This window comes from Cavia porcellus, unplaced genomic scaffold (assembly GCF_034190915.1).
Source record: "Cavia porcellus strain 051 isolate PalLab524CR breed Dunkin Hartley unplaced genomic scaffold, mCavPor4.1 scaffold_17, whole genome shotgun sequence".
Classification (NCBI taxonomy): Eukaryota; Metazoa; Chordata; class Mammalia; order Rodentia; family Caviidae; genus Cavia; species Cavia porcellus.
Genome location: NW_026947500.1, coordinates 13,813,741 through 13,836,146, shown reverse-complemented (window position 1 = coordinate 13,836,146; position 22,406 = coordinate 13,813,741).

The window sequence follows — 22,406 nt, the reverse complement described above, 5'->3', positions numbered from 1 at the left end:
GGTATTTACTTTCATAAACAAGACCAATCATGGGGCACTCCAAATATGTGACCCCAGAGGGCACCCAGTGAAGCTGACTCTCTGACACCTAATTCTGACACTTCTGCATGGAGTTACTTTCTTTGCACTGAACACACACATTACTACCTGAATATCTGTTCCCTTAAACTTTAAAGTGGATGCTGCCTGTTGATTCTGGATACCTCCTAACCAGAGGAGGAAGAGCTCTAGGGTTTCATAGTCTTACAGTTTTAGGCACTAGTGAGGACATCAGAAGCTCCAATATATGTGAAACGGGAGCATGATTTCAGCTACTACTGCAAAACATACATAGAATGTCTTCAGTCAATACCTTTGTCTTTTTGGACAGTCAACCTTCAAGCCTTCCGTGAGAGCTTTCTACAGTGCCCTTACATCTACCATCCTATGCAGAGTTCTCTAATTTGATCCCATTTAAGGTAGGATAAATCAAGATGTAAGGTTCACATGTATGCTTGTGTACACATTTAAGGAGGAAAAAATCAACTTCCCCACATGACAGGTGTGTACAAGGTAGGATCAAAAATACAGTTGAGTGTTTACATTAAAAAATTTATTACAGTAAAAGACACGTGGCCATTGATCCTCCCCAAAGTCTGGCTCCTCCTTTCAGACGTACTTATCCCATCATTCTCCCACTTTCCGGAGCAGTTCTGGAAGGGTTTCTCTGTGAGTGTCACTAGCCAAGCTGTCAGGGCTGCCTGGGCTTCCTGAACTGCTTCAACCTGCTTTCGTATCATAGCCATTTTGGCTCTAGGGAAGAAGGCACACGGTGAACAAGCTGGTGAACAGAGGAAGGAGAACACACAACACTGTTCATGAACCTGCGTTTCTGCTGGATGCCACATATGAGCAGCATTCTCCATTTTTTTTATATATCACTTTCTAGAACTGCTTCGGAAAATGGCAAGAATGAATGGGTTCCAAGTGAACGGACGTATTCTGAGGGGAATTCAAGGCAGCGTGCGTTTTATTGTAATACTTCTTAAACATTCACTGTATATTTTTGTCAGAGCTTGATTTTTTGGATGGTGCTTGATCATATGTATACACTGTTTTCTTGATATGCTATGTGCATTTTCTAGGAGACAGGAAGTCCCTGAAGATAATATTTGTGTCCTAACCAGGACAAATATATGTAACTAACAGAGGCCCACAATCCATTGCTATAAGTGTTCCACAGATAGTAATTATATGGAAAAGAACACATGTGTTTTCATGAGGATGAGTACCCATACATTTCAGAAAGAAATAAAAGCAATCTCTGTTTTGTATATGCTCATACTAAATATTAGACGTGAAACATAATGTTAAATTGAAAAGTTTATGTCTCTGTCCACCTATAACATGATAGTAGCCCAAAGACAAAGTACATGATGATTATTGTAGTTACCTTTATAAAATTGACACGAGCCTGCTTCACTGAAACTGTTATATCAGGTTATATCTGAATGTAAAGATAAGATCTTAAAAAATGTGTTATCAGTACACAAAATATAAAGCAGTGTGCCTACAACTTGCAGTATTTTTTTTTCTCCCTTTTTGTGCCAAATGCCAAATCTCTGCATGTTTTCTCTCCTGTTCACCAAGGTTCAGAGTTGCTGTTCAGTACACCACGTTCACAAGCTGCGCCCTGTGGGCCTACGGTTTCTGTCTTCCCGTCACTGTAACACAGCCCCGCCCATCTGCACGTGTGGTTTCTGTTGGTGCTTCTGCACTTCGTGGGTGGAGTTGAGCTGCTGGGGTAGATACTATTATAGACTGAATGTGTCCCTCTACACCCAAATTTATATTTTAAAGTCCCAGTAACTCAGAATGTGGACTTATGTGGGAATACTATTATTGCAGATATAATTAAGTTAGGACAAGTCACACGGGAGCAAGGTGGGCCTCCAGTCCAATGTGACTGGTCTTCTATAAAGGGCAAATTTGGCCACAGCTATCCCATAGGGAAAATGTTACAAAGGCAGGGTTTAGAGGAAGACGGCCAAAGATGGCCAGTTCACCACCAGTTCTCCAGTAGGAGACAGAGGTAGAACAGATATGCGCAGATTTCAGAAAGAATAGACCCAGTTGAGACTTGAATCTCAGATACCCAGTCCCCAGACTGAGACACAGTGGATTCTGTTGGCTAAGCCACCATTTTGTAGCATGTCATTACCACTGTCCTTGCAAACTAACACATCACATGATCCGCAAAGTCTGTAATACTCACTAACTGGTCACTGGCAGAAAAAATGGCCCCCTCCTATTGTAAAGCATTAGTTTGTGATCTTGTGGGATTCAGACTAAGAATTAGTTACAGAAACTTGATGGTGGGTTACAGATTATGCTTCTAAGATCTGGCTGTTTTCAGGGAAAAGTAAAAATTATGTTTGCTGATTTTATTGGTAGGCATATTTTAGAATACATAGACACAGAGTTCAAGTCTCTGGATATTCTGAGTTTCTATGAAGAAATGTCTATATGGACCAAGGCTGTGGCTCAGTGATAGAGTACTCACCCAGAATATCTGAGGCTCTGTCTTTGATCTCCACATTGCAAACCAAAACAGGAAACAAGTGGAAGCAAGCAGAGAAATCGACAAACAGCTTAAAAATTACTTTGGCCTGAATTTGTGAAATCACAAGGTCAAAACTGTCATTTGACTGAATTTAGACTTTCCAAATTCGAATGCTGTTCAACTTAGCTGTTTCCTAAGGCCCAGCATTGGCCTTAACAAAACAATTTCTGGTAGTTTGAAGCTCATTAACAATCAAACATCTTTTTATGAGAAATTTCAATGAATTGTGTGTCAGTGGAGCACAAACATCTGGTTTACATTTCTCTTGCAATGTGCGTAAGGTTACAATTAAAGGGCTGGCTGCTGGGGGAAGGTCATCGTTTGGCAGGGAGATGCTCGGTTTTGCTGATTCTATTTATAAAGAAGATGGAGACATTTTTGTCTACCTCAAAATATCTCAATCTTTTATTTTGTAATTAATAATCAGAAAGAAGAAACCAATTTCTTGTACATTTGCTTGACCCATGACACATGATCAAAATTAAGAAAGAGGTGAGAGAAATGGGAAGATGCTTGGAGAGTTTTCTCAGTTTTGAGAAAAAGCCCAAGTGGCACTTAGGGACTAGATTTCCCTAAACCTTAACCCTTCCAAAGGTGGTCTTCAGATCAGTTGTATCCACACAGCTGAAGAGCCCGTTAGGAATACAGAATATCAAGCTGCCTCTTGGACTGAAGAGGCGGAAGTTTGAGATTTTAGCAAGATCTTTAGGTAATTCATAAGCACATTAAAGTGTGAGAAGCACTAGTCTGGGAGCGCTGGCCAAATACTGAGACATGGACTACAGAGGCAAACTGCAGCCAAGTTTGCTAGCTCTCCACCTCTTTACATGGTAACTGAAGCTGTAAGCTTGGCTCCTCTGACCCCTTTCCCTCATTCTTGAGATATTTGTCAGTCACATTTTGAAGTGCTTTACACATATTAAATCACTTAACCCTTGAAACAAGCTTATGAGTTAGCACTGTTAACCTTCCAGTTTGACGTATGTGGAAACTGAGGCACACAGGAATAATTTGACCAAAGTCAGACAGCTCATACATGATGAAGCCTGAATTTAGACAAACCTATACTTGTTCCAGAGCCCATAGTCTTAAGTACTAACCTCTCGTCCTATTGACTTTCTCTCTCATGTGGATTACGAAAATCTCATTCTCAGCAGACTCAGTGAAATCAATGGTAAGGAAGACAGTTTCATGGAATAACAAGTAGTTCCAAAAATTTTGAAAGTAAGAGAGGTATTATGTTTTGTGAACTATTTCTTATATATTTATTTCCAAATCCGTTTTATTTCAAGGATAAGAAGAAAAAGAAAAAGTGGAAAAGGAAGGAAAAGAGGAGGAGAAAGAAAAAAGAAGAAGAAGAAAAAAAAGAGGAAGAAGAAGAAGAAGAAGAAGAAGAAGAAGAAGAAGAAGAAGACGACGACGACAACGATGACGACGACTACAACAAAATTTCAAAACTTTAATCGGGGGCAACAATGGTACATATATTGCGCCCTGTCTGTGAATTATTTCTTATACCTCCCCAAGTCATTAGCTAAAATTCTAATATGCAATAACAATAGAGACAGAGAACAGAACTTAAACTAGACTTTAAACTGTTCACGGTCCTCAGTAAATGTATTTTGACAGATTGGAAAAACCTAATCTTACATTCATTTCAGTTCTGTTGCTGCAGACAGAGCTCTGTTTTAACACTGTTCTTGTGAAATGCTAAGCTCCAAATCTCGTCATTTGTTTGGATGCATTTGGCTACCCTGAGGGCACTTTATGCCATGGTACTCAGAGTTCATTTCATGGGATGGTGCCATGGGATCCGTTCCCAGCACATCCCAAGCCTTAACAGCTACAGAGGACTCAAGACCATCTAGACTGTTTTCCAGGACAGAGGGGAAGGCTGCTGTCAGACTATGAAATCAAGGAGCTGGGTTAATCAGATTTCTCCAACCAAATCCTTGCTTTACTCAGTAAAATCATTGGATTCTCCATGTGTCTCAAATGAGATGTATGGTATTACATACTTGTTGATGGAAATCCATGCACACACTCATGACCTCTCTCAGGGGAATGAATTTCAAGCACTAACAGATAAGGGTTTATTTATATGTGACTGGGAGAGGTTCACTAAAATTACATTGTATCCTAGGCTGACCCTGAGGTAAGTTTTTGGTCAGGTGGGAAGGAGGGGAAGGGGAGTTACTCGAGGAGGTAAAAATGGATCTACCCATTTCTCCAAGTAAGATACACTTCCTGCCTACTTCCTGAGGTCTTCTGGTCCCTAACAATTCAGGGTCTCCACAGGATGGGAAATGCTGGCATAGAATACAGAACAGTGCCCTTAGATCCTGGACACCCAAACGCAGCTCTGGGCTTGGGCAGGTGTGAAAGCTTGCAATTACTGTAACAAAATATCTAAGAATAACTACTTAAAGGAGAAAAGTTTATTTCACTCATGATTTCAGTCCACAGCTGGATGGTTCCACGGCTGTGGGCCTAAAGGGAGGCAAATGTCCCAGTGGAAGTCACTATGGCTGTCATCTGCTCTACCACCGTGGAGTGGTTGGCAGATGGGTGCCAGGAAGTGGGCAGCCAGGAGAAGAGCTAGAAAGGAAGGGACAGGGAGGAGGTGCAGTCCTCAAGGTCCCCCTCCATGAACCATGCTCTTTAATTAGGTCCTTCTTTGTGTGTCCATCCCCTCTCAACAATGCCATCAAATCACGATCTCATCAGTTGATTAATCCTCTGATAAGGTCAGACCCTTTTTGACCCAATCATTTCCCAATAGCCTATCAGCTTCTTTATCACTTAAGTTCTGGGGAACATTTAAAATCCAAACTGTAACAGGTAAGTTACTTTAACTATACTAGAAATCAGGGTTAATGACTTTTACTTGTGAGAATTAAATGCTACCACTTTGCAAAAATGCCAGCTTGATGCCTGGTATATTCAAAATCTCAAGATATGTTCATTTTTTCCCTTTCTTATGAGTTGTTCTTTTGGGACTGTGGACTGAACTCAGGCCCTTTGCACTGAACTATATCCCCAGGCCTTTTCTTTATTTTTACTCTTGTTTTGTTGAGACAAATGCTTGCTATGTAATTCTGGCTGGGCATGAAGTCACTATGGAGCTCAGGCTGGCCTCAGACTCATGGCAATGCCTCTGCCTCGGCCTCGTTAGTGCTAGGATTACAGGCGTGCACCATCATGGTCATCTTTTATGATCTCTTTTCAGTATAAGTTTATAGAACTGGTGATTCTGCCCTCTGTACTCACAACTTTAGTGCATGCCCTTGAGATCTTCCTCTCCAAGAGTCCTGGAATACGGAGACTATTCTCAGAGTCCTGTCCTGGTTTTGGTTTTATCCCCTTACCTCATCCCCTACTGTATGAGGCTATAGCTCAGTCAAGAGTCTTGCCAGTTTTATACCCTGTGCCTTAGAAAGCCTGGCAGCAGCTAAAAGATCAGCAGCAAGTGGACTTGTGGGGACCAGAGAACTCAAGTGCCAGTGAATAGGGTCCTGTGTACGTGCATTTTAGGCAGATACTACTGATTATTAGTAACAACACAATTTTACTAAATACAGTACTTTAGCTATTTTCCTCATTTAATCCTCACATCAGTTCTGCAAATGAGAAAAACTGAAGCTCAGAGAACTAGAGTAACTTTCCTCAAATTATATAGCTAGTAAGCAGCTAAGGCAGAGAAAATGCTACTCATTGAAATGTGTTTCTCTTCACAGGCATTTGGGCAGGTGACACCTCCCAGCCTCTGCAGTAGTTCGTGTAGGGCCTTAGGATTGGGTGTCAGCCAAGGGAACTGGATGGAAAGTTCTTAAGTCATTTTCAGGAGTGGCTTCTAGAAGAGTCCCTTCAGTTTTGGATTTTCTTCCCAGAGCAACTTTGGATGACATGTATTATATGGCAGAGATACAGTTCAAAGACGAACAACCTAGTCTGGCAAAATCTGGCTGAATATTTTGGGGCTAGCTAGCGGAGTGACAGAATTGTGTTTTAGAGACTAGTTCTTTGGGCATCACTGTTTCAACATGCTGCCACAGTCTTTATTTTGATTCTGATGATCGATTTTGGAGAGGGAATAAAATGCAAAGTGTTGGTTATGAAAAAATACTGATTACAATTTTCAAGAGAATTATCACATAATCACACCTCGAGAAAAGTAACGATTAACTAGAGGTATGCTTGATTTTGTCTTCAAGTTGACTTGACAGGTGTGATCAAAAGCTAACAGCCACTCTGTATTGCAGTACTTAAAGACATGTATTTGACGGCCATAGGTATCCTAATAAATAGTCATGTTAGCAATTGTCATGGCTTAGATCTAAAAGGTTACCCAAAAGTCTTATGTTTGGGAGCAGGGCCTGGTCAGAAAGGTCGGTCACTGGGGTCATAAGTTGGAGGGACATTTCTCTTCCTGGCCTTCTCCCATCTCCTACTGCCTGTGACACGAGCAGCTGTCCTTGCGAGGCTATCCTGCCATGACATTTCTGCCTTGGAACCTGCTGACCACTGACTGAACCCACTGATGCTGTGAGCCCAAAGAGTTTTCTTCCTTTAAGTTATGGATACTGGGTATCTTAAAGCATTGCTATTAGGATACACAGCTATAAAATATTTCTAGGTCAAAAAGTAAAGAGAAAGGAAGCATAGGAATATAAAAGGAAGGAAGAAAAAAATATAAGAAATCCAGGGATAATATACAAAAGGTAGGTATTGGGTCATGAAAAGTAGCTAATACAATGTTAGAAATTTAGAAGGGAGCAAATGTTAGAGGCAGGCCAATCAACAATTTCTGGTCATGATGGCCCTTCCTGAATTCAATCTGACCTATTATACTCAACTTTAAGCTATAACAAAACAATTTTATACAGACACTGCAGAGGTGATTAGAAGCAACTTCAGACTTGTCTAACATTTTATTTTCAGTAATGTGATTACTACTAGATAGAGCAGTTTTATCATCTATGTCACATGAACACAAAGATCTCAAGAACATTGTTTGGAGGTTATATAAGACTTACAGTGAGAACTACAATAATTGCATGCTTGAAATATTGGAATTATTCCCTTTATTAGAGGGAAATTTCCTGCTATCAGAAACTTTAGAGCTTTTTAAGGAATTTGAACATAAGAATGAATTTTTATCTAATAAGGTAAACTCATATGGTAGCACCTTTTATGTATGTTAACTGGTTTAATTCACATCATAATATTTTGAAGAAATGGAGGCCACAGTGAGGTTAAATAACTTCTCTAGAGTTACACAGCTTGTAAGAGGAAAAGCTAAGATTTGAAAAGCAAGCCGGTCTGGTTCTCTCTATGCCCTGTAACCACCCTTTGCAGTCTACTGCCTTGCAACATTACTTCTGTCGTGCTTACAGAGAGTCACCATTGAAATATGCTCATGATTTCTTCTTCTTTTTTTTAATCTACAGACAACTCCTTGGATAAGTGTGTGGACTTTCACAAAACCTGTGTTTTGCTGATGTTTTGTGTTTAAGCCATTAGGATCATAATCTTGCTGTTACAGAAATCAGAAGAAATTTAACGAGCAACTTACCTGGCAGGCTGTTCCAAAAGAGAGATTTTGCAAAGCAAGTAGAAGTTTTAACTTGTTGGCAAACATATTATAACTGACATAGAGGAAAATGGGAACTGCAGAGAAATCATAATGCACTCCCCATTAATGGGTATTGTTTGCTGAGACTCTTCTGTGAGTATAAAGTTTTACAACATTGTGTCTTGTATTTCAAAAGAATTCTACAAGGTATCTATTAATTGCTTATTGAAATTCAAATACCATAGGCTGTAAATTGCATAATTAATGTACTAGTAAGGAACAAAAAGTATCGGCAAGTAAACTTTAGGATGATAATTTATACCCCAAAATGCCTCTTGAAGATCTCATCTTTCAGTGAGATGGTTTAGACTGGCCAACTAAGGCAAGAAAAGAAAACTCATCTCTACTTTATTTTCAGCTATGGAGGCAGCTTCAACATACAGCTTTCAAGTGACCATTTCTATTTCTTTGTGCTGGAATCATCCATTCTAGCTTATAATGAAAAAGAACATTTTTCTTCACACAAAATGAGATCTTTGTCTCTGAAGACTTTGCTTGGCTTGCTGTTTAGCTCTCAAACAAAATACAATGTCTTCTACTTTTAATAGCTCAAGATGTTTCATAACCATGGCGTGGTCTGAGATTTGAGAAGGACCAAACAAGACCACATGAAGCTTACAGCAGCACAGACGAGTTCATAAAAACATTTTCAGCAATAAAGACCCACAGACAGAAAAACAGAAAATGCATACATACTCGGCTCAGAATTCCAGTTTTTTTCTTTCCCAGGAGGCAAGAGCAGCTTTAAAACCTTGCCTTCCTCTCGGACGGGGTTATGCATACACAACAGCACACAGCTTCGGTTTCTGCGCTGAGAGCGCTAACAGCCATTGTTTTATGATGGTCTCTTGAGGCTAAGGAGAAAGGTTATTGGTAGTCTAAAAGAATAGGTTTTAATATAGGCACTTAATTTTCTTTCCATATACTTCCTGATTAAAACAAGCTTTGCCCCATCTTCTATTTTTCCTTTAAAAACCTTTTTTTACCCACATTAGTGGAACAATGGACTGAGTATAGCTGGGACTTTGGCTGAGACATACCTTGGGTCCCACTCTTTACCATGTCCAGACACAGAGTTAATTTTGGCTTTAAAAAAATTTGTTTTTTTTTTTTTCCAAAAAGTTAAAGTAAATGTTAATGTAGCTTATTGAATATAGTTGTCTTCTTTTATTTATTTATTTTTTTTCCTTTTTGGGGCTCGGTTTGAACCTAGGGCTTTATACATGCTCAGCTTGTGGTCTCCCATGATCTACACAGCCACCTAATAGTTGATTTAAAATTAATTGATAGGACTAAAAGTGTACATCTTCTTACAAATTATTGAAATCAACAAAAGAGTTATATTTTGAACTTTATATATAACAACAACAAAAGAGTTATATTTTTGAACTTTATATATAAATTCAACTTATAAAACTAGGGCTATCTGGTATTTTTTTAACTAATCTTCTCATCTTTCATATTTTTGGGCTGTAGAAATAATATGCTTATTTGTTTCTATAAAAGTTTTTAATTTAATATTTTTCTACTTATTTATTAAAAATACAAAGAAATAAGCCTCCCCAAATCTAACTTCTGAGATTATCATAGTTTGGCTTAGTTAAAGGAACCACTGGAGAATGCAATTTTATTTCAAAACTATCAGTTGTTAAATATAATCTAAAGCTTTTAAAAAAAAACACCATGTTAGTTTTTCATTATCTCTTTAAACAGTGCAAACTGAAACTAGGTAAAAAAAAAGTGTGCTTTGATTTCAAGAGGGCTGAATATGGACTATCTGATAAGCTTAACAGTGACATACATATAACCAGAAAAGAAAATGTTAAAATGCTCATGCAAATTGAACGTCTGGGCTTGGGTCCAGTGGTTAACACAACTAGAACAGATGTCTGAGTTGTGCTAGGATTAAACAGTCAGTTCTCATCCGTTCAGTTCCACTGAAACCAGCCCCTCCGTGTGCTGGATTCTGTGTGAAATACTTTTTATATGAGATTTTTATCCCCCAATAACTGCAAATTAGGTATTATTGGCCCCCGCTTTAAAGAGGAGAAAATTCTGCTCAGACGGGTTAGGTCCACAGCAACCATGCTGCTCTGCGGTGGAGCTGAGCTGTGTGCTCAGGTCTGCAGTCTCAAGCTGGTTCTTACTGTGCCCATATGAACTCTGGGCCCCCATCCTCATAGAACTTAGACTGTAGCAGGTAACGAGACAGACAATGATAGAAATAGGTAGAAGATAAGAGAGAATGAGAAGCCACCCAGAAGAATAAACAGGATATTAGAATACCAGGAAGACCTGTCTAGATACACAGGAGACTGAGAAATTTGGGGCCTGGCGGGTGATAGCAGGAAGAAGCCCTCCAGCAGAGCCTGGAGGGCAGGAGGAACTTTCTGGAAGGGTGGGACTCCTACAGATATAACAAAGGGTTGGGTAGAACAGAGGCAATCAGAAGAAGAGAGAGGAAACTTGGGGTGTGAGTGACACTTGTGACAGGAGGCTGGAGAGATGGCTTTGGTTGTCACCTGGAAGGTTTGAGAATCAAAGGGAAGGATTGGTGTGCCGGGTTCACCAGGGTGTGGGCTCTGAGTGGGGCAAGATTTAGGAAGATTAGAGCGTGGGCCAGCAGCAGACCCAGTGCCAAGGCGGGTTCCCTCCACGTGCTCGTGTTTTCGGTGATGAAGGCACGCGTTGTTATCTTCACATTAAGGATGAGGAAGTGAAGGCTGGGGGTGAGGGGTGGCCTGAGCAAGGCGACAGCAAGGGAAGAGCAAGGACTGGTGTGAACGCAGGACCTCCAGCTCTAACGCGCCTCTGCTAGGTCTAACAACTCCAACTGAGGCTGGGATGGACAGAGGGGCCCATGACCAGGTCACCTGGGGCTGGTGGTAACAACAGATCCCTCGATCAGACCCTCATTTCCATGGGTCCAGAGGCACTTTGAAGTTTGATAAGCACCGCGTCTGGCTGTTTGTTTTCCTTTTTGATGATGTACAGAGTCACTGGAAAAAGTATTCAGCTGGCTACAAATCCTGCTCTGTGGGAGTACATTAAGTGTCTTCCTCCCACAAAAGGTAAGACTTAAACCTGAGTGGGGGGAAGCCCTTCTGGATTTTACTCTCACCATAAACAAATTCAAGATTTGAAAACCAAAATTTTAACCTAGCTGTACGCCTTTGAGCAAGTCATTTAACCTCTCTAAACTGCGGTTTCCTCCTCCGCACAGTTGTTCTTTCAGAATCCAATATGACCATATCTGTGAATACAGGTAGCACACAGCTTTACCATTATATCATTATAATATTTATCATTATAAGTATATTATTATAATATTTATCATCTTATTTGTTATCATTATAACCAAATAATTGATTAAATTTTAATATACTCATTCTAAATTTATTGAAGCACTGCTATTAGGAGACATGGCCTTGGAATACTTTAATTTCAAAAAAATAAAGGGAAAAGAAAGGAAAATAGGATGGGAAAAAGAAAAGGAGGAAGGAAAAATGTAAGAAAGACAGGGACAATATACAAAAGGTAGCTAAGGAAAACCACCCTCCTTGAAGCAGAGGCATAAGGGATTAATGAGCAAAAGCCCCAAGGAATAAAGGATTCTGGGAAAGCCAGCTTGTGCCTCTCGTAGGTGTTTTTGAGAATACAGAGTGCGCTCCACATGGAAGTGGGAAGGGTAGCCAGGGCCTGTGTGGTCTTGGCCCAAAGCAACAGATCTGAGGTTGGTGAAGACGTAAAAAAAATTTTTAATGTCATAGAGTCATTTTAAAAATGAAAAACAGTTCATTTGATGAAAAATTACTATAGATTTTTAATCTTGGAGCAGAGAAGACTACATAATGAATTAATAAGGGAACATTTGTTACCAATTTATCGCAGTTGCTACAGAAGCAAGAGAATCTTCCTTCTGCCAAGACAATGAGGGATATTAGAGACTGAATAGTTAAGAAGAGATTAGGACCCCACATCCACAGTTCTTATGACAGGTATTTATTGAGAATTTATTTGTCAGGCACTGGGCTAAAGTTCTGTGCCCACAAAGTGCATAAAATGCAATTACTATCCTAATGAGCTAGTAATTCAGCAGACAAAAAGACACAAGTTACTATAATGCAGGCTGGAAAGTGAAAAGTCCCACGGTTAAAAATTAGAGTACAAGAATTTGAAGGCAAGAAAGTTTTCACCTCCAGTATGAGAGGTTTTAAGGAAAGCTTCTTGGATGAAGTAGAGTATATATTCTTAAACTTTTTTCCTTTCATCTTCCAAAAATTAAGGACCTGGGTTAAATCATCCACTGAGATTTTTTTCTTATTTTTATAATGCTTTGATTGTTATCATTGCAATGTGAAATTGTTGATTAAATTTTAATGTAGTTGGGAGTGATGAAAAACTAAGTAGTTTTTAATAATTGTGACATTATTTTGGCAACATGTAACTGTGACAACCCATGTCTCTATGACATTTTAAAAGTGAAAAAAGTCCCCAAATTTGTCTTAATTCCAAGAACTAGTCAATTCATAGAAACATTAGTGTCAATTGAGTTTTTGTTGATTTCTTGGCATCATGGTGATACAAGCATATAAAAAGAATAGAGGTACAAAAAACAGTCATTCATCTCCTTTCAACCCTCATGAAATTAACAAAATATTTGTGAGGGAGGAAGTAAGAAATAATAGATACAGTAGGTATTGCACAGTGAGTTTGTATGGATTAAACAGTTAATTTTTATCAATCACTTGGAAAAATCTGAAAAACCCTGCCTGTCACGTGGTATAAAGCTTTGCTATGTCAATAAAAATCAAGCAGAATGTATTTTAAAGGGTTATAGATTATGAGATCTGCTAATCAATTATCCCATTTTAAGAATTTAAAGCTAAATAGCTTGCACAAGAAAAGAATAATGAAAATCAGAAATCACATTGAATTTCCTTTAGTTTTGTAATTGTTCTAAGGCTAAGCAACACACCTTGGGAAGACTTTAGGAAAATTGTATATTAGACGTATTAAAGCTTTCGAAATGGGGGAAAATCTTTACAATTTGCTAATAGATAGAGTGGAGTGTTAGCCAATAAATTTTAAAAAATCAATTTCACATACCTGACTTTTAAACACACATCTGATACATAAAGTTTTGAGGGGGTGTCAGTAGTAATTGCTTAAGCTCTGGGTTTGCTGAACTTCTGAAGGACATGTGCCTATAATTGGCCTTTCTCATTTCTGTCTTGTTAACAAGTATATAAATAAGAGAAGGCTTCAGTAATTGGCTCAGAGTTACTAATGAATTAATTAACTTCAGTCCATTTTACCTAACCTTTAATAATAAGAGTAGCTTTTTTTTTTTTTTTTTTCGGTCCAGCAATAGGTCTGACAGACTGAAGAAACAGACATGCAGCAGAGCTCTTGAAAATTAATGAGAAACGAGGAAAGAATCAATGTACATTCTGCTTGTGGAGAACTGACACAAAAAAGACACAATAAACCATGAACAAACACAGTCAGTTTAAAAAATAGGTTAGAAAAAGTGGGCAAATTCAATTATAGAAGTAATTAGAAGATATAGGGCAAGGCTGCCTTTTGGGAGTGTGCCAAGAAACATGAATTAATATGAGTGAATAGAAAGAGCCCATGTAGTAATTAAGAAGCAATCACCTATGGCAATGAGTACCTGAAAACAGGCTGCAAACTATTAATTCAGTGATCAAAAATATTTTTAGATGATTAATATGGCAAATTTATTTTAAAAGACTAATTTCTGGAAAGATATCAAGACAATAGCACGCTATTTGTTCCTCTGGCATTTATATAGCTAATTAAATTTTATAATTTACAACAACAGTCATTATTATCTGAAAACAGTAAAAGCAATATTTCGCCTCTTTTTTTTTAAACCTCGGTTCTAAAATCAATAAGTCAAATCCAGCTCCTGCTGGCCTCCTGTAAATGCCCGAGCCTTGATTATTACGTTCTTTCAATGTGTGTATTTCTGACACGTCTGTGTTTCAGTCATATGAAGCTTTTGAATTAATGTGCATATTCTCAAAGGTTTTACATGTTCCCATACCTGGGCAGGGATTCCACACGCTGTTTAATTTCAACACTATCAAATAAAAGCAGTTTAATGTACTATTTGTGCATCAAAGACTTTCTTACTTGGTCAACAGAGGTCTCTCACTTCAGCACACACCCTTCCTCCCCTCGGAATACAAAGGCGTAGACGCGCTGTATCAAGAGAGCTTTACAGCACACAGAAGGCTAATGGCTCCTGAAATAGGTGATTATCAGAGCCCCGTAGAGCAAGATGAGGGTCTGGCTGGTAATAAATAACCTCGCAATATGAATTATTCTATTTCCACAGCTTTAAGAAAACCTACCTTTCATTGTGGATCAGAAAAGTCGGGAAAATGCTGTCTTTTTGGAAATAACAGGGAGTTACTAAAACTAATCAGTCTATCAGCAGGAAGTTATTGAGTACCTACTAAGGGCCTCAGGCAGTAAAGGGAAATCCTGAAATGCTAACATCAGAACAAATGTGTGTGTGTGTGTGTTAGGGAACCAATAAACAGCAACCCTTACTGAGGCATCATACGCCTTAGAGATGCTAGACTTTTTAATTACTGTATTTGCTTATGGGTTGTGCAGTCACTGTTACAGACGAATATGCAGAGGCATGCGTAGGGGCAGGAGGGTTTTGAGAAGGCACTAACAGAAGCAGATTTTAGATCTGTCCCATTCTCTCACTGCCTGCATCCCCCTCTTTTTCTTAATTAAAAACAAACTGAGTGCTTCCAAGAAGCCAAGAGAGCCTCTAACCAAGCGCACCATTTTCTGAGTTTGCTTCATGTCTTGATCATTGGGACTCCCGGCACCGCAATGGCAAACCCCTGCTGCTCTTCTGCTGCCCTCGGTGAAGGCCAGGCTGCCCCGGAGGCAGGCAATTGGGAACTGGTGAAGTGAGGCCAGCTTAGAGGTGGGGCGAGGGCTGCCAGCTCACCGTGAAATGTTAATGTGTCAATAAGGGGAAAACCATGAATGAACCTCAAAGCGATCGACAATGACTCAGCTGGTTGGAAATAAAGTGCGGGCTCTTTGCCAAGGTAGGGTGTCCAAGGATATGCATCTTCCCACACGGGGGAGGATAAAAAGGCTGCCCTGGATTTTAGAGAAGACATTTGGAAGAAAGAAGACAAATGATGATCTTTTCTTCCATAATATGTTTCTCTCCATATTTTGCTTCTTTCCTTCTTGTTTTTCTGCCACCCAACAAACTTTTCCTGAACTGCAACTTTTGCCAGGCACAAGGTTAGGGATAGAGAAGGAAGGAAGGAAGGAAGGAAGGGAGAGTGTACTCTAAAGATAACTGAGAGCCTGGTATAGTGGCATATACTTGTAATTCCAGCACTCCTGGAGGCTGAGGCAGGAAGATGCAAGTTCTGGCCAGCTGGGGAAACACAGCAACCCTGTGTCAATGTTTAAAAAAGGGCTAGGGATGTTGGAATATAGCTCAAGGCTAAATCTTGGGTTCAACCCCCCAGTATCTCTCTCTCTCTCTCTCTTTTTCTCTCTCTTTCTCTCTCTCTCTCTCACACACACACAAACACACACACATATGATAAAATAAGACACACATGATCCCTCTTACACAAGAAGAAAGATACAGGCAACTATAATAAAAGATACTGAAACCATAAGAAAACTATGATAAATGACAATGAGATACACACCCAAGATGGGAAGAGGTAAGCCGCAGTGGCAGTGCAGAAGAGGGTTATTAGCAAGGGCTAAGGGTGGCTCTGATGCATTTCTGGGAGGGGGCACCTTTCTTCCTACCTTGAAGAATGACAGGTAGAGATGGAAAGTAGGCATTTCAACCGGAAGGAATGTTCTTGTACTCTAAGATCAGCTCTGTCTTCCTCTAGGAAGCAGACAATGCAACCATGGCTCACGCATGTCCCAATGGTGACTGCATGTGTGGGAGAAGGGGTGCAAGAGGACTGATGGAGTGGGAAGAGGATTTCTCTGGAATTCATAATGCACTTTCATCAGAGCTCAGATTTCTGCCTTCTCCAGGTTGGTACTCTTAAATAAAACACTCTTGTGCTTTTAACCTACTCTTTGCTCTCTGGATAATGTTAGGCTGGAAAGTGAGCTCTTCTAATAGCTTTTGTTTTTTATGTTTGGTGGCTTTGCCATCTTTACCAATGATCACTCCCCACTCTAATCAACAGGGCTGATGATTCTGTGAGTTATATTATTTTTCTCTATGCATCGCTTATTCATATACTCCTTCATTTTTCTTATTGAGTACAAAGTTAAATACTTAAAAGTACTTACTTGTCAAGTATTCTGCAAGGCATATTTGATTCTTTCTCTGTTTCTGGTTTGGAGATTATGCTATTTCTAACCCAAACATGGTGATTACTTGAAAGACACAGAGTAAAGGATCAGATGTGAACAATTTTGTTCTCAACTCATGTATTGGCCAGCGGGGGCTGGAGACTGGTCTATTTAGTTCTCAAGAAGCTTTCAAAGAAGACTAGAGAACAACAGCCTAGTTAAGGTAACTACAACAGGCTCATCTATAAATGGAGAAGAATTTCAGACAGGCATGGGTCAAAAGTTTCCAACACACAAAACCGGCCTTGTTTATTGAATATACAAAATCTAAGTTTCCATGTGTCTCTAGAGGCTAAGACAAGAAAAGTTACTGTCACGCATGAACATTAATTCATTCAATGGACTCTTTTTTAAGTACTTTGCTAGGGACTAGCGATACAAAAATGATTAAAACATGAGTCTTGCCCTTAAGGAACTTCCTCCCTCCAGAATTAGACAAGTCAGATAAGTAAATCAATTATTATTCTATAGCTGTGATAAGATATAGAAGTGTGTAGCAGGCAATGAGACCACAAAGTGGGGGCATATCTAAATTAGTTTGGGACAGTGGGGTAAGACGGTAAAATGCCAGAAATGAGTTTTTAGGAACAAGAATTTAATTAGCTGAAGGAGAACGCTAAGTAAGGGAGGTGATGCATCCCTAGCAGGATGAGCTAGGGATGTCTTTTTGCAAAGTTACAAACTGCTGGCTCAGTATGAAAGAGGGGTGGGGTCGGGGTGGTTACAGTATGCCACAAACAGAGCAGGCTCTGTCTGGTATGTATTACAGTTCCTTAATTCATTTCCTTTTTCCTACCTCCCCCAGTCTTTCCCCTCAAGGGTTCTGGATAGAGTCAAGTACGAAGTCTAGTCTGTGCACACATATTTGCAAACTTGAAGCTGCTGGTCTGAGGTGTGCCGGTGGGTGTGTTGCCCGGGCATTCACACCAACAGGATGTTCGTGCTCATGACCAAGGTGGGAGCACAGAGAGCTGCAATGGATGAGATCTTGATACACTGTTTTGTGTGTCTCATGAAGATGATGTTGACATTTATGGAAATGATTTCTTTCTCTATGTCAATGTTTTCTTTTTATCTGAATTTATAGCACTGAATAGGCAGCTTGTCACAAAGATCTCAAAATGTTTCCCACATTAATGTCATCAAGAAAAGGAACTTAGACAATTCTCAGCAAGAAGATTGATCTGAGGATTAGCTCATGTTAAAGGTGTCTATTAGAAATATCCACTCCTTTTAAAAATTCTCTGCCTAGCTGACTACCACCCGTTTTTCTGGTATTAGCTCAATTTTTCCCCTTTTCCTGTGAAGCTTTGCCTAATCTTCTAGATTAGATCATGACCTCCTGGTATCTGTGCTTTGGTGCTCTTAGTTTTCATTTATAGCACTTAAAATGATTCTAATCAAATAGTGAATTATACAGTGGATGGCTTCGTATCTGTCCTTTCGAGGAGAGTGTTAAGTTTCATGTGGGCAGGAGCTGCCTATTACACTGCTGTATCCACAATGCTGGGTGGCATTCCCCATGCACAGTAGATGTGCCGTAAATATTTTTCGAATGATTCCTTAATTCTTATCTCAATTTCAGTGAAACTCCAACGCAACAAATTGAAATGGACCAGGGCTACTAAGCCAAAGAAGATCTGTAGCAGCCAGAATTTCTCTCAACACTGACACTGCCTTTGAGGAGAATTCAAATGATGGGACTCGGTGATCTTCTGTTAATGTTTCTACCTGATCTCTTCAATGCCAGGCTCACTCAAAACAAATCCAACCTCATTCTATTCATCTGTGCCGGGGCATCTTTAATACCGCGGCTTGTTTTCTTCAGGCCAGAGTTCCCTTCATTACTGAGTTCCCACTGTGCTAGCCACTATGCCAAGCACTTGGGATAAAAGCATGAAAAGGCGTGGACCCGGCTGCAGGCGGGCGCAGGCTGCCACGTAAGTGGGAGGATTGGAGAAGGCTTCATTGGTTTCCAGCCCCCGCGGCTGGTAATTACACCACGAGAGCATCACCTTTTCAGCTTCAAGGATTTGGCTGCTGTTAGGATACAGATCACCCTGGAAATCATAACTTTTTTTTTTTTTTTTTTTAAAGCTGTTATCAACCACTTTTACCTTCATAGGAATGGTGTGTCTGAGAGGGCAGGGTGTAACCCAGAGGGGAGAGGGATGGGGAACAAGGTTGTTGGGGGCATCAAAGCAAGAGGGACAAGGAATGCAGGCGAGCTGGGAACGGGGTAAAAATGAAAGAGCTGAGAGCACAGTGCTTAGCACACGATGGATACAAAGCCATCCTTGGTGAGTAAATAAAGGATGCACTGCTCTTTTCAAATTGGATGCGAGCTCGTCCTACCTTGGGCTGCCTCTTTAGGTAACTAGCAATTTCTGATTGAGAAAAAGTTTGTGACATTTGAGGCAGACGGCTGCAGCTGTTTAGGAGAGATGTCAAACCCTAATTCCACCATCGCACTATAGAGCTTTTCGCAGCAGTGTATAAATTTTTTTTCCTTTTCCTATGGCTATGAGTTCAAGCAGATGACAGTTTTGAGAAATGGTAAAGAAGGAGTTATACCCTGTTTTCAAAAGTTGCACGTATGCCTGAGCTTGGATGCTTATGCTGGGCTTGTAGCTATTCCAGCTTTCTTTTTAAATCAGAGAAACTCCAGTAGACTCAAATTGGTCATGAGAACTAGTAGTGATGTTTCAAAAGGGACAAATGCCATAGTGATGTCTGAATACTAAGGTTCTTTTCTGTGTCTGAGGATAATGCTTACACATACTAGCAAAGAACACAATTAGCATACTAATTTGATTCTCTATCTAAAGAATGGAAGATTCTATTGGCACAGACAGCTGTCCATGAATAGCTAGGGTGACCCTTGGTCAGTTTTCCATCTGTCTTAGAGTAAAAAGTCCAGACTTAGGCACCCATTAGCTCTGTGACCTTGGCAGCTTTCTGATGTTAGTTTCTCAGCATCTTCATCTGTAAAATGGGCCACCTATTATATCTAACAGGGCTGTAGTAAGGATCACATTAGCACCCTATTTACAATGGCCACTTAAACTTTTTTTTAAACTCTTGGAGAATCTGTTTATTTTGGGGAGTTTGTAGTGGGCCTAGGACTCTATTTCTGCCCACCTGTTCAGAGAAACGGTTTTCCCCGAGTCATTTGTGAGCCTCTCATAAGCTCTGTGGGATTGAGTTTGTCCTGGCCTTTTTTAGGGAGCCAAGAATCCTGCAGCTGTGAAGTCACAGCTTCCTTTGGTTCATGGAGTTGTGTCTCTAGGAAGGATGCAGGGAACAGGGAGCGGTGACAATCTGTGATCACCTTAACCTCAGCTTTAGTGGCAGTTGGAGCACTGAGAATATTAGGCTGACAGATCAAAATAACACCATGTTTACTCACACGGCTGCAATTCCCTAATTTCTCCCTGTACCTATTCTCCATTTTGTTTTTCTTAGACTAGTGGTTCTTAACCTTGACTGCAGTCTGGAGTCACTTATGGAGTTTGAAACATACTGATACCCAGGTTCTATCCTCAAACTTTTTGTCTGGGATCTTTTCTCAGTACTGGACTTTTTTTTTTTTTTAGAGCTCTTGAAATAATCGCTGCATTTTAGACATGGAAGATTTCCAAAATAATTTGTAAAGTCAAGTCCAAGTTCACATAGGCTAGTAATGCAATTGGTAACAACACAAACCTTTTCATTTCTCATAAGTTAATTTCATGCTCTTGACAACGTTTGATATCTATGATTGTTTAACTCCTAGCTGAATGCCAGGATGTGCCGTCGGCTCTGCTCCTAAGCATGAGACTTTCTAGAGCTTTTGGGCTGGAAGGAACAGAGCAATATGATGTGCTTCCACCATTTGCAGAAATGTTCCTAAGAGCCAGAGGCTACTCAGGGCCCTATCCAGGGTCTCATGTGAGTGCTAGTGACCTAAGGAACTCTTCTGGTTTAGTAGCTATGAGAGCTTGGTTACAAATTTCATTATGTATACGTCTTTCTACCACAATTTCATCAGCAGCAGTGACTGAGTTCCACTGCAAGAAATGTGAAATAATAATATAGTTCCAGGTGTTCCAAAAACATATGTAAGAAGCAATTCCAGTAAATTCAATGCTATTCTTGTAATAGCATTGCTAGTCCTAACAGCCCAGTACACTGTTTTGAATGGCACAACACGGTGGCATTACAATTACTCTAGGGGACTGCTATTTGACATGAATGTCCCTGAGCAACAAAGCTTGGAATTTTGCAAAAACCAACCTCCCAAGTCAAAGAAGTTCCTTACTGGGCTTCAAGTTTGCAGCAGTGCATACTAATGGGGGTGGGGGGGAGAGCACGACAAAGGGACCTCTCTGTTCTGCTACTCAGCCCAGTCTCTTTTTGGGGGACAGAAAAGACCTTGTTTTCTTACATCATAGAAAGAAGCTTGTTTCTCGTCGTACCTGAAACTATGTCTGAACTCAAAATGGGGGGTCGTGGGGAGAGTTAAATAATTCCATGGATACTTTCTCATCACGGAAGTTCATTTCATATACATGCCAAGTGTACCTGCAAAAGTGCTAAAAAATAAGGCCAAAATATAGATAGGTAGATAGATAGATAGATAATAGATATCTCGCAGTGTTTCCCCTGACCCCTGGGGGGGTGTGACCCGACCAGTAGTTTTAATGTCTTCTACCAAAGAAGATGAAAGAATGAGGACCTCATTTGGTGTGTTTGTTTGCTAGGTAAAGTTGCTAGTTGCATGAAGAGAGGAATTGCTAGTTAAGTGGTCTACACCACCACTTTTCTTTTTTAAAGATTACTGATCAAAAGGAAAAATGAGGCTTGAATCCAAAGCTTGGAGAAGGAAAAATGGTTGTTGTAGGGTAGCTGTTGTCACGGCAGTGATGATGAAGTTGATAAAGCTCCCTGAGAAATGTTTTCAAAGCATGGGGTGCAGGAGGAAGCACGGTGTTTTGCTTCCTGGGAACATTAACTATTTTGAATATAACATGACAATTTGTTCTTAGAGACATTTTTGTCCTTTTAAGAAATTGAATGTAAAATAAAAGAGGAGAGATTTATGAAGAAAGTACATTCAAAGTGAAATCACCTGGCTCAACCTGTTCTTAATTCTGTTACCAATTTTCCTTATTGAAAACAGATTAATTATTCTATACTTTAGTGGTTCAGTTTTAATTCCACTATTTTGATTTATGTGGAATCCTTTGAATTAAATGAGGTAAGATCCTATTTTTCATCTTATAGTATAATAGATTGAACTTGAAAAACACACAAAAATATATATTTTGCTGATTTTCCTCATTGTACAGCAAGGGACATGAAAGGTTATAGGCAGACTTGAAGTCAAGTGCAAGGGTTTTCTATGACTGTTACTAAGAGCACCACTACTAACCATGAGTTTCGGAAAATTCATGGGTGACAGTCCAAGGATGAATTGTTTATTGGAAAAAAAAAATCAGGAATATTTTGAGGACACGTCTCAATGTTTCAAAGCAGACAATTATTCTGACGTTCCATAATACATCCCACTTGGTCACTAGCTGAGATAGAATACTGTAAGGACTGTCTACGGTGTTGGTGTTGAAGGCAATATTTTCTTTCCCCTCCATCTTTTACCTTAATTTTATATCCCTGTTTATTCTATACCGCATTTTATTTTACATTGACCTCAGTCTATAGTACATGAGATGTCGGGTTTTTATTCTGCAGATAATTTCTGGCTGTGATTTTAGATCCATTCCT